Here is a 12,845-nt window from a genome sequence, read left to right as displayed (position 1 = left end):
TACGGAGGTGGAAAAAAATTTGGCTTTGACACATCTGACAAGGGTCTAATTTCTAAAATCTACAAAATATTGCAACGCCTCAATAACAAAAAGACAAATAATCCAATTAAAAAATGGGCAAAGGATACGAACAGACACTTCACCAAATGAGACATTCAGGCAGTTAACAGACACATGAGGAAATTCTCATGATCATTAGTCATTAGAGAGATCCAAAACAAAACTACAATAAGATACCATCTCACCCCGACAATACTGACACTAATCCAAAATAACAAACATTGGAGAAGTTATGGGGAGATTGGAACTCTTATGCACTGGTGGTGAGAATGTAAAATGGTACAACCACTTTGGAAAATGACATGGCGCTTCCTTACAAATCGAGAAATAGAAATACCATATGACCCAGCAACACCATTCCTAGGCATATTAAAACAAAAAAGCATATAAGCTAGAGAAATAAGAGCCATCACGCAAATAGACATATGCACACCCATTACAGCAATATTCACAATAGCAAAAAGATGACCATCACCAGATGAATGGCGTCTTAGTCATCTAGTGCTGCCATAACAGAAATACCACAAGTGGATGCGTTTAATAAAGAGAAATTTATTTTCTCACAGTAAAGTAGGCTGAAAGTCCAAATTCAAGGCATCAGCTCCAGGGAAAGGCTTTCTCTCTCTTTTGGCTCTGGAGAAAGGTCCTTGTCTGCAATCTTCCAGTTGTCAAGGAGCTTCTCAGGTGCGGGGACCCCAGGTCCAAATGATGTGCTCTGCTCCTGGTGCTGCCTTCTTGGTGGTATGAGGTCCCCAACTCTCTGCTTGCTTCGCTTTCCTTTCCTTTCATCTCTTGAGAGATAGAAGGTGGTGCAGGCCACATCCTGGGGAAACTACTTTTACCTTGGATCAGGGAGGTGACCTGAGTAAGGGTGATGTTACAATCCCACCCTAATCCTCAATGTAAAATTACAATCACAAAATGGAGGACAACTCTACAATACTGTGAATCATGGCCTAACCAAGCTGACACATATTTTTGGGGGGACATAATTCAATCCATGACAAATGGATAAACAAATTATGGCACATACACACAGTGGAATACTACACAATGATAAAGAGCAATGAGGAATCTGAGAAACATCTCACAACATGGATGAATCTGGAGGGCATTTTGAGGAGTGAAATAAATCAGTCATAAAAGGACAAATATTGTATGAGACCACTATTATAAGAAAAGGTTTACATATTAAAAAACATTCTTTGATGGTTATGAGGGTGGGGAGGGAGAAAAGCGGGAAATCACTAAACAGATAGTAGTCAAGTGTCAACTTCAGTGAAGGAAAGGACAACACACAATATAGGGGAAGTCAGCATAACTGGATCAAAGCAAATGCATAGAAGTTTCCTAGACACATCCAAACACTCTGAGGGACCAAGTAGCTGGGGATAAGGGCTGGGGACCATGGTCTTGGGGGACATCTAGGTCAACTAGCATAACATAGTTCATAAGGAAAAAGTTCTACATCCGATTTTGGTGAGTACCATATGGGGCCTTACGAGCTTGTGAGTGGTCATCTAAGATACACCTATTGGTCTCATCCCCTCTGGAGCAAAAGGGAATGAAGCAAACCAAAGATACAAGGAAAATACTAGCCCAAAGGACTAAAGGATCATATGAACCAGAGACTTCAACAGCCTGAGCCCAGAAGAACTAGATGGTGCCCAGCTACCACCACCAACCGCTCTGATAGAGATCATAACAGAGAGTCCTGGACAGAATGGGAGAAGAGTGTAAAACGGAATTCAAATTCATGAAAAAGATCAGACTTACTGGTCTGACAGAGACTGGAGGAACCCCTGAGACTACGGCCCACAGACACTCTGCTAACCCAGAACTAAAACCATTCCTGAAGTCTGCTTTTCAGACAAAGATCAGACAGGCCTATAAAGCAAAAAATAACACGTGTGAGGAACATGCTTATTAGTTCAACCAAGTTTAGGACCAAATGGGCAGCTCCTGTCCAAAAGTAAGATGAGAAGGCAGGAAGGGACAGCAGCTAGATGAATGAGCACAGGGAACCCAGGGTGGGAAAGGGAGTGTGCTGTTACATTTTAGGGGTTGCAACCAATGTCACAAATACTTGTGTATTAATATTTTTTTATTGTACTTTAGATGTAGGCTTACAGAACAAACTAGCTTCTCATTAAGCAGTTAGCACACATATTGTTTTATGACATTGGTCACCAACCTCACGACATGCCAATTCCCCTCTCCTTGACCTTGGGCTCCCTATTATCAGCTTTCCTGTCCCCTCAGGCCTTCTAGTCCTTGCCCCTGGGCTGGTTTACCCATTTAGTCTCATTTCGTTTTATGGGCCTGTCTAATCTCTGGATGAAGGGTGAACCTCAGGAGTGACTTCATTACTGAGCTAAAAAGGTGTCCAGGGACATAATCTTGGGGGTTCTCCAGTCTGTGTCAGTAAGTCTGGTCTTTTTTTTGTGAGTTGGAATTTTGTTCTTACATTTTTCTCCAGCTCTGTCCGGGACCCTCTATTGTGATCCCTGTCAGACCAGTCGGTGGTGGTAGCCGGGCACCATCTAGTTGTGCTGGACTCGGTCTGGTGGAGGCTGTGGTAGTTTGTGGTCCATTAGTTCTTTGGACTAATGTTTCCCTTGTGTCTTTAGTTTTCTTCATTCCCCTTGCTCACTGGGGTGAGACCAGTGCTGTGTGTTGGATGGCCACTCACAAGCTTTTAAGACCCCAGACTCTACTCACCAAAGTAGAATGTAGAACATTCTTTTTTATAAACTGTTATGCCAATTGAGCTAGATGTTCCCCAAGATGCATATAAATTTTCAAGTGAGAAAGTAACTTGAGCTGTAAACTTTCACCTAAAGCAAAATGAAATTTTAAAAAATAAATAAATAACAGGCTGGAGGTTTGACTCTACCCAAATGCACCTCAGAAGAAAAATGGCCTGGTGATTTAAAACCCATCGTCTTCAACTTGGTTCTAACTCATAGCGACACATAGCTCTACAGAGTAGAAATGCCCCATACGGTTTCCAATGCTGTAATCTTTATGGAAGCAGACTGCCACATCTTTCTGTCATGGAGGAGCTAGTGGGTCAACAGGTTTCCTGAATAAACAGCTACTGAAAACCCCATGGAGCACAGTTCTACGCTGACACACACCGGGTCGTTATGAGTTGCAATGTATTGGTTTGTTATTTTTTTAATCAGAATTTTTTTTTTTTTTTTGCCTTGCTATTGTAATGCCAGGGATATTTTGACCACGTTGACAGGAAAAACTAGACTTGATAGAAAGAATCGCTACAAAATAAAATTGAAGGTGGCTAAAACTGGACCCGATTTCATTATGGAGCAAAAATTGATTAAAAATAACTTCTCATTGCTAACAGTGAGAACTGGAAATGTTGAGAAATACCTAAACGTGGTAAAATTTGCCAATGACTATATACTGATGGAAGAATTCAGTCTTTTCCAAAAATTTAGATCTACAAAACATCCACAGAAGTATATGTTTGTGGTTAAGGAACCACAAAAGAAAGCTCATAATGTCAGAAGTTCTAACGGCTAAAGTTTGTCATGAAGAGAAAAAAATAATCACTAAGTCATCACTCCAGTGTAAAGTTTACGTAAGAGAGAACAGATCCCAGTGAAAATGATTTTAGTAAAAGAAAAAATGAGAAATAGCTTAGCTGTAATATCAAATTGATCATAGCATTTAACTGGCATAAGAGGATAATCTCCAGAAAATACTTTCAAAATAAAAATTATCGACCTAAGTGTAGTTTTGATTTAAATGTTCATGTTAATATACACAAAATCAACACCTCAGAGTCAGGATCTTGTATTCCTTCAGTGACTCCTGTAAATCCTTAGCTGGTCTTCCAGTTCTAAAACTCATATTTATGAGTCTTTATTCATGCCACAGAGCCCTGGGGGCACAGTGGTTAAGAGCTTGGCTGCTTACCAAAATGTTGGCAGTTCAAATCCACCAGCCACTCTCTGGAAACTCTATGGGTCCGTCTACTCTGTCCTATAGGGTCGCTATGAATCTGAGTAGATAACAAGGGTTTGGTTTAGTTTTTTTATTCATGTCACAAGCTTAGGCATTTCCCTGAGGTATAGCATAATTGCAATATATACAGATTGGTCTGGGATATGATTTTCATTAATGACTATGCTTCCCTTCAGTGCTATCAGCTCCATAAAATCTGTTCATATCCCACTGAGATTTATTGAGTTAGATTCAGTTTCAAAAGAATTTCTGAATTGGTTTAGGTGAACTAAGTATAATAGAGGAGGGGATACAGAGACCCCAATATCTAGTCTCTTTTCTTTCATAGTAATAAAACAAAAAAACCAGTTGCCACTGAGTTGACTCTGATTCATGGAGATCCCACGCGTGCCAAAGCAGAAGTGTGCTCCATCAGGTTTTCAGTGACTGACTTTTTGGAAGTCGTTTGCCAGGCATTTCTTCCAAGGTGCTTCTGGGTGTACTCAAACTGCCAACCTTTCATTAGCACCCAAGTGCATTAAGCATTTGTACCACCCAGGGACTCTTGCATAGTAATCCCAGAAAAATAGTAATAATAGTAATAGAACCCCCAATTTGAGGTAATAAAATATCTTCATTTTAGCTAGATACATTGTCATCCAGAATAAAGACAATATTTTTCAGTCTCCCTTGCAGCTAGATGTGTCCCTGTGACTAAGCTCTAGATAATGGGAGGTAAGAGAAAGTATAATGTGGTAATACCTGGTGGCCATCCTTCGAAAGCAGAGCCTTATGGTAAAAACAAGATAGAAGGATTCTAGATACCTGAGGACTTTTTGGGTAGAACCACCATACCAGCCCTGAACTGTCTACTTCTGCACATTTACGAAGAGAAATAAGCTGCTTTCTTATTTAAATCACTTATTTTAGATCTGTTACTTCCAGCAGACATAATTCTGTTACAGATACTAAGAGTCAAAAGACAAATACACTGTAAAGGCATTTTTATATATCAAGCAGACCCGAATAGCAAGAAGAAACACCCACTTGGAGGAGGTGGAGGCTTGTGTCAGTAACTCTAGGCCTTCAGGACCAGAGAACAAAGGCCTGAAAGAGATCCGTATGAAGGCAATAACTCCTAAACTCAGTTTCTTAATAAAGCAATACTTAAAAAAAAAAAAAAACTTTTTTTTTTTTTAGTTTGTAACTTCACTCACTGTATCCTACCCAATCTCCCCCCATCCCTTTTTCCTGATCAAGAACCCCGATTTTGTGGAAAAAGATCCTTTGACCTCGGAGAAGGTGGGCCCCTCCTCCAACCCCAAGGGATGAATTTTTATAAACCAAACCTGTTGTGGAATTCTATTCTCCTCTGCCCAGCTTTCCTTACAGTGAAAGGTGGCCATGTGACATAGGCTGATTAATGAGATGGAAGGGGAAGCCTCCGGGGGCTTCTGGGACAGATTTTACCTACTCATAAAAAGATGATCCTAAGAGGAGAGCTGGCCGGCATAGCCCTGTTCCTTTCTTTATTGCTTGTGATGACAGCGTAGGGGCAAAGATGCTTGGAGCACCCAGCAGCCATCTTGTGACCATAAAGCGCTAAGAATAAGTATGGAAAGTCAACGTGCTGAGAAAGGTGGGGAGAAAGAGTAGGAGAGCCTGAGTGATGTTGGCATTGTTGAGTTATTGACCCAGCCCTTGCTGTCTCTGTCGCTATGACTTCTTCATAAGTCAACAGCACTGCTTCTGCTTTTAGCCCCTGTTAGTAAGGTTATTTGGTTTTGAGTTTTTTGGTTTTGTTTTGGTTGGTTGATTGCCTGAAGCCAAATGTTTACTAAAAGATACAGCAGTTAAAAAATCCCAGCAAGGTGTTGCAGATTTCCCTTTTTTCCATACCAAGCCTTGTTTTCCATGCTGAAATGGTACTAACTGGGGATGCTTCTGCTCTTACTTCCCTTCGTGCTTCTGTTGCTGCTACTCTCTTTTGCTTTAGAACATGCTAAATAAACCCTTCTTCATGATTTGTTCTACTGTTAAACCAGCTTTCAACTACCTTTACAATGCCCTTTTTGCATGTTTTAGCACTAGTTCAGTTTTTGGCATGCCGTTCCCGCTGTTGCAGGCAGAACTCTAAAGCGTTCTCGGAAAGGAAGGAGGCCTCTGTGCTCAAAAGAAGATATAGTTATGCCTTGACTTGCTACTCCAGGCCTGGAGATTTCTGGTGTGAGTGGTCCAGTAAATCCCCAAGCACTAAAAAATCATTATAATTCCTTACACTATCACTATCCGGGGCCCTGGTAGCACAGTGGTTAAGAGCTTGGCTGCTAATCAGAAGGTTAACATTTCAAATCCATCAGCTCCCCCCCCCCCGCCGCCAGAAACCCTATGGGGCGTTTCTACTCTGTTCTATAGGGTTACTATGAGTTGGAATAGACTCGATGGCAGCAGGTTTTTTGGTTTTCCATGGCCCCAGTAACTCACTCAACTTCACTTGTATTTTTGTGCTTGTATTTTTCTCATTTTTATAATGAAAGAATGTCACTAAAAGATTTTAAGAGTTTTTTCAAAATTTCTACTTTCTAACCACCCCAGATACCAAATACAATTACATAATAAGCTTTAAGCTCCTAGTAGATTTTCCATAACAATAAGGAAATTAGTCTAAAGCCTATCTGCTATGTTCCTGGCCCATTTAATGTCACTACAGTCCACCCCATAGTCCAAAGGGAGTGAGGGCATTAAAGCCTTGTTTTGGATCTCCATGTCCTCATCTTCTAAGGCTAGAGCTATGACAAAAATCCTCTCCAGAAGTCTCCAGAAGTCACTGTGGGTGGATGAGAGACAGGTGGGACGAATGTGTCAAAATATAAATGCAGGATTTGAAATATTTGCAAGTTTCCAAGAGAAAAATCATAGTGGAGTAGGATGGCTGGTTGAATATGAGCTGAATATGATCATTGGTCTGACAGCCATGAGCTTACATGTCACCTCAGTGACCTAGTCAATATGGGCTCAAGGGATATAGCAGTTTGGGTGATAGGTTCTATTGCTACAGAAGGCACTGGTGGCCAAATGCCAGCAGTAAATAGACTTGTTTACTGGCCAGTTGCTTGTATTAATCAGGACTCTAATTTTTTGCGTATCATGTAAATAAAAAATGGAAATTTACTGTGGAGATACAATAGCAACTCACAAAACCCAAGAGCAGGAATGCAGCTGGATCAAAGGAACCAGAACATGGGAAGCATCAACACTCTTCTTCTCCCCTTTGTTTTCTGTTTGGAAACATCTGCTTCACTCTTTCTCTCTTCCTAGATCTACTTTCGCTGAATCTCTAGCCATGTAATGAGAAAAGATGGTCATCTCAGAATACTCAAATACTAAAGAGAAGCAAAGATGGAGAGACTATGTCTCACATACTTTGGACATGTTATCAGGAGGGATCAGTCCCTGGAGAAGGACATCACGTTTGGTAAAGGGTCAGTGAAAAAGAAGACCATCAACAAGATGTCTGCTACGTTTAAGCCCAGTGTCTGCAACAATGGACTTAAACATAGCAACGATTGTGAAGATGGCACAGGACCCAGCAGCGTTTTGTTCTGTTGTACACAGGGCCACTATGGGTTGGAACAGACTCATTGGTACCTAAAAACAACAACCTTCTAAAAGATGCCAGATTTCTTAATTCTAGTTACTAACCACTGGAAAAGGGAATATGACTAAAACCATTTTACAGCAAGTGTTTACCCCTAGTCCCATCAGCTATGGCCAGGAGACAGAGTCACATGACATAAATATGGCTGCAAAATACCCTTCTACGGAAAGGGGGGGGGGGGGAATGGCAATTCCTCATATAATATGTTCAGCGTATAACTGTTCTCCATACGGTTTTCAGGGCTATGGCCTTCAGAAGGATATCTCCAGGCCTTTCTTTTGAGACCCTTCTGCGTGTGTTTGAACTGCCTACCTGTCAGGTAGTAGTCTTGCACTTAACTGTTTGCACCGCCCAGGGACTCCAATGTTGTTTCCAGGAGCACCCAGCTAATCATGCTGAATTTTTCAGGACCTCATTCCTCGGTAATTAGTGGCACATCATATGGCAATAAAAGAATGTTGGCTTACATAGAGGACAAAGATAAATCTTGGCAGCTAGACTGTATTGCTTCCTCCAACCCTCTCTGCTTCTCTGGAAAAGCTTACTTCAAACCTGCAGATTAACAGATGAGATCCCAAGTTAAATGTTGCGTACCCCTTGGGTGTGTATAGCTGTGGTGTTCAGTGGATATACAAAAGATAATAGTAAAATACTTTCAGAAAGGATTCTTGCTTTAAAACCTGTTTTACTACTGTTGCTAGAAAACTAATGTGATTAATTACGTCATGGTGATTGATCGAGATTAAGCAGCCTGGGCAGTTTTTATGATTGTTCTCATGTACTTCAGTCTCTTTTAAGTTTTTAAAACCTAATTTGAGAGAAAACCTTTCTTATGCTGGAGAACTGAAAAGACAGAATCAGCTGAGGAGAAACATAACCATCCTCTCTCATGTGGTTACCCTTTAGCCTTTTTAGAGGAAGGAGCCCTATGACAAAGTTCCATGAGGGTACAACACGAACATTCCTCAACATTCTGATGAGTAGTGCTGATAGATTTAAAAAAAAAAAAAAAGAATCACTTAGCTCATTGCTGCCAACTGAAAATTTAGAAAGCTTAGAAAGATTAGATGGTAAAGCCACACTGAAGAGGCTCTCTGGGGGATTCTTGTGAACACAGAAACCGTTAATGTGTTTCTACATAATGTTTTCTGTTTTGCATCAGTATTTTTGGTTTAGTTCAGAGAAACTTAGCACAGTTCAATAGTTCCTTCTGAAGAATGAAAAGAAGAGCAGACATTACTAACTGGTTTTATTGATTGAAAGGTACTTAGTAAGGGTCCGTGGCTAAGGCAGAGGTCGAAAGTGAAGTCCTTTGTGAGGGAAATTGGAGTAATGTCTTGTAAAGACAATACACATGTAAGAGGAATTTCAAGCACAGAACTCTGTAGTAATAACAAATGGGTGAGGATAAGATTATGGAACCAATTTAAAAACTTATTGTGATAAATTACATATAAATGTAAAATTTCCCATTTCATCCATTTTTATCCGTACAATTCAATGACATAAATTACATTCGCAATGTTGTACTACTTTCATCACTGTCTATTTCCAAATGTTTTTCATCACCCCAAACAGAAACCCTTAAGCAATAACTCCCCATGCCCCCTTCCCCCAGCCTCTGGTAGCCGCTAATAAAATTTGGTCTCTATGCCTTTGCCTATGCTGGATATTTCATTTAAGTGGGAACATATCGTACTTGTCCTTTTTTGGCTGACTTATTTCACTCAGCATAATGTTTTCAAGGTTCACCCATGTTGTAGCATTATCGGAACTTTATTTTTCTTCATGGCTGAGTAATATTCCATTGTATGTATATACCACACTTTATCCATTCATCTGATGGTTGACCATTGGGTTGTTTTCACCTTTTGGCTATTGTAAATGGTGCTACAATGGACATTGGTGTACAGGTGTCTGTTTCAGTCTCTGCTCTCAATTCTTTTGGCTATATTCCTAGGAATGGAATTGCTGTTTAACTTTCTGAGGAACTGCCAAACTGTTTTACATACTGCCAGCAATGGATGAGGGTTCCAGTTTCTCTACATCCTCACCAACACTTGTTATTTTGTTAATAGCCATATGGAACCAATTTTGGAGGCAATAATCTCAGCAGGATATTAATTTGTGGTTTGTTCTTAATGCTGTAGGAATGAATGAGGTGTATTTTTCTTTTCCCATCCCAAGAAGTTTTTGTGCTCTGCATTTCAGCTCTCTAGAAGTTTAATTCCCTGCCATTGAGGAAGAATAATGGCCAGTAGGAGGGTGGAAATGGGACAGGAGCAGAGCCAGCTTAAGCAGGGAGAAGAGTGAGAGTCTTACCCTAAGGAGGGCGATCTTAGTAGTAGAGGGTCAGGTTCACCTGTGGAGGTGAGGGCTGTGGAGCACTCCAGAAGGAATAGCATATTCAAAGATCCTGTGGCATGATACACCTGAGGAGGTTAGAGAGGACGCAGAGAGTAGGAGAGAAAGTTTGAGAGCCAAGGAGGGGCCAAGCTTGACAAGGTCTTGTATCTTGTGTTAAAGATGTGGGTCTTTTTCCTGAGTGTGATGGGAAGCCTTTGCAGAGTTTTAAACAGAGGAGGGTTGCAATCACATCCGCCTCACAGGCCTTTGACCTTTACAGTGGTTCTCTGAGGTAGGTATGATGACAGCCTCACAGGGTAGCTTGGGGGAAGCGTAGCAATCCTGTAACTTTTGTCAGTCCTTCTCATAAACATGGGTTCTTATAAAACAAAATAAAGAACAGTGTGCTTGGTATGAAAATGCAGCTTCTAGGCATGTCTTAAGGCATTCTTTCCAAACACCCTGCATTCTGGAACTGCTACTGGGTATGGACTATTGCTATTATTCTCCCAGATGAGAAAATTAAGGTTTAGAGAGATTAACTAATTTGATCAGGACCAAACAGTTCGTAAATTTCAGAATGAAGGCTTGAGCCTAGGTGGACTGAGTAGTCTGAGTTCTTGCAGCAAATACAGTTACTGCCCTGCCCATATCGCCTTGGGCCTCCTACAGATAGTTCCCCTATACTCCTACCTGGGAGATCACTGTGGATGGTTCCCCTACATGCTCGCAGGCTTCTTGTGGCGCTCTGCCAAAGGGCCTTCTCTGGCCACTGGCATCTGTTTGATCTGTGCACAGGGATTTATTTATTTTATTGTGTTTAGGTGAAAGTTTGCAGTTCAAGGTAATTTCTCATTCAAAAATTTATACACATTTCTTTATGATATTGGTTGCAATCCCCACAACGTGACAGCATGCTCCCTCTTTTCACCCCGGGTTCCCCATGACCATTCATCCAGCTCCTGTCCCTTCCTGCCTTCTCGTCTTGCTTTTGGACTGGAGTTGCCCATTTGGTCTCGTATATTTGATTGAACTGAGAAGCACATTCCTCTTGTGTGTTATTCTTTGTTTTATAGGCCTGTCTAATCTTTGTCTGAAAAGTGGGCTTTGGGAATGGTTTCATTTCTGGGTTAGCAGAGCATCCAGGGAGCATAGTTTTGGGGCTTCCTCCAATTTCTGTTAGACCAGTAAGCCTGGTGTTTTTACGTGGATTTGAATTCTATTCTACATTTTTCTCCCACTATATCCGGAACTCTTTGTTGTGATCCCTGTCTAGGAGGTTGTTGGTAATAGCTGGGCACCATCTGGTTCTTCTGGGCTCAGGCTCGTGGAGCCTCTGGTTCATGTGGTCCTTTGGTTGCTTGGGCTAATATTTTCCTTGGTGTACAGGGATTTAATCTCACAGGAGTAATCTCAGTCAATGAGGAAAGGAGTTGGCAAACAAATAGCCCAGCTTTCTCAGCCCTCATTACAATAATTCTGAGATGTGTTCCACAAAATCTCCCAGAGGGCCCCCAGCAGGATTTCACCTCAGTTGCCCACAGAGGTAGCCTGTCCATAAATGTACTTTTATTGGCTTTTCCCCTTCCTTGTCTCACATCCCTACTCTCTTTTAGTGCTCCCTGGGATCAGCTTGATATAATTACTTGTCTCAGGGTCTGCTTTTGAGGGAAGCTCTTAACCAGAATATTCTACTGCTTCTGTTAATAGAAACTGAAGAATTTTCGAAAAATTCCCTTATCGTCAAATCAGTTTAATGAGCCATTAGTAGGTATTTGACCCTGTACCAGTGGGAATATAGAAGCCATATGAGACCCACCTGGTCCCATACTTTGGGTAGAAGGTGACAACACCAAAGAAGGAAACAGGAATAAATGATGGAAATACAACAATTTTGTATGTAGGTGGCCCTATACAGGGCATGACAGAGCAATAGCACTTACTGCTTAGTATATTACTCTTCGCTCTGATTCCAGGATATTATATGTCTCCATCAGGGAAAGTAATGTCTTGCTATTATGAATTAATAATATACACTTTTGGATGACATTGCCCTATTAATTCTCATTCTATCTCAGTTGAACACAAATGTTCTTCAGTGTTTGGATAATTTGTCAAGATATGAAGTAAAGCTTGCCAAATCTCTAGCTACAGCCATAAATAATTTCAACATCTTTTATTTCACATTTTCAGTTTCAAAGGCCGTAATATTGGCAAATTTATCATGGGTGGGCTTTATGCCTTGAATTAAATTTGGAGCAAGAGCTCTAATTTTTGAAAGTAGCATACATTTCGTGACTTCTTTTCTAAATCCAACAACACTGTATCGCATCCTACCTGAATTTTTCATAAATTTTGCAAATCTACTTTACTTTTTCAGCCACAATGAGGGTAGCTTTAGCCATCTTAAGAGGGAACATCAGATGGGTTGGCTTGAAAGAAGCACAGTTTATTTCATAACTGATTGAAGATACTTGGACTAGTCAAGACTTGGATGTCCACTGACTTCTGCACTTGTTAAACATAAACCCCAGAGCACTCGGTTAGGACAACATTGTGTAATTCTGTGTGCATGGGAATACATAAAGTTGTAGAATGTCCCAGTATTTTGTCACTCTTCCTAATGTGCCGAGGTGGAGGAAGGACAACATATAACCTTGGCATGAAGTCCAGTGGTGACATGCACGCCAAGGAGCTCTTAGTTCACCGGAATTCTCAGGATCTAGGGCAGATTTTTTGAGGCATCCAGACATGGAGCAAAACTGTCGTCACTTCAAACCACCCCAAAATGCCAGTTGCAAGACCCTCTTTC

This window comes from Elephas maximus, chromosome 9, assembly GCF_024166365.1.
Source record: "Elephas maximus indicus isolate mEleMax1 chromosome 9, mEleMax1 primary haplotype, whole genome shotgun sequence".
Classification (NCBI taxonomy): Eukaryota; Metazoa; Chordata; class Mammalia; order Proboscidea; family Elephantidae; genus Elephas; species Elephas maximus.
This window is presented reverse-complemented; position numbering follows the sequence as displayed.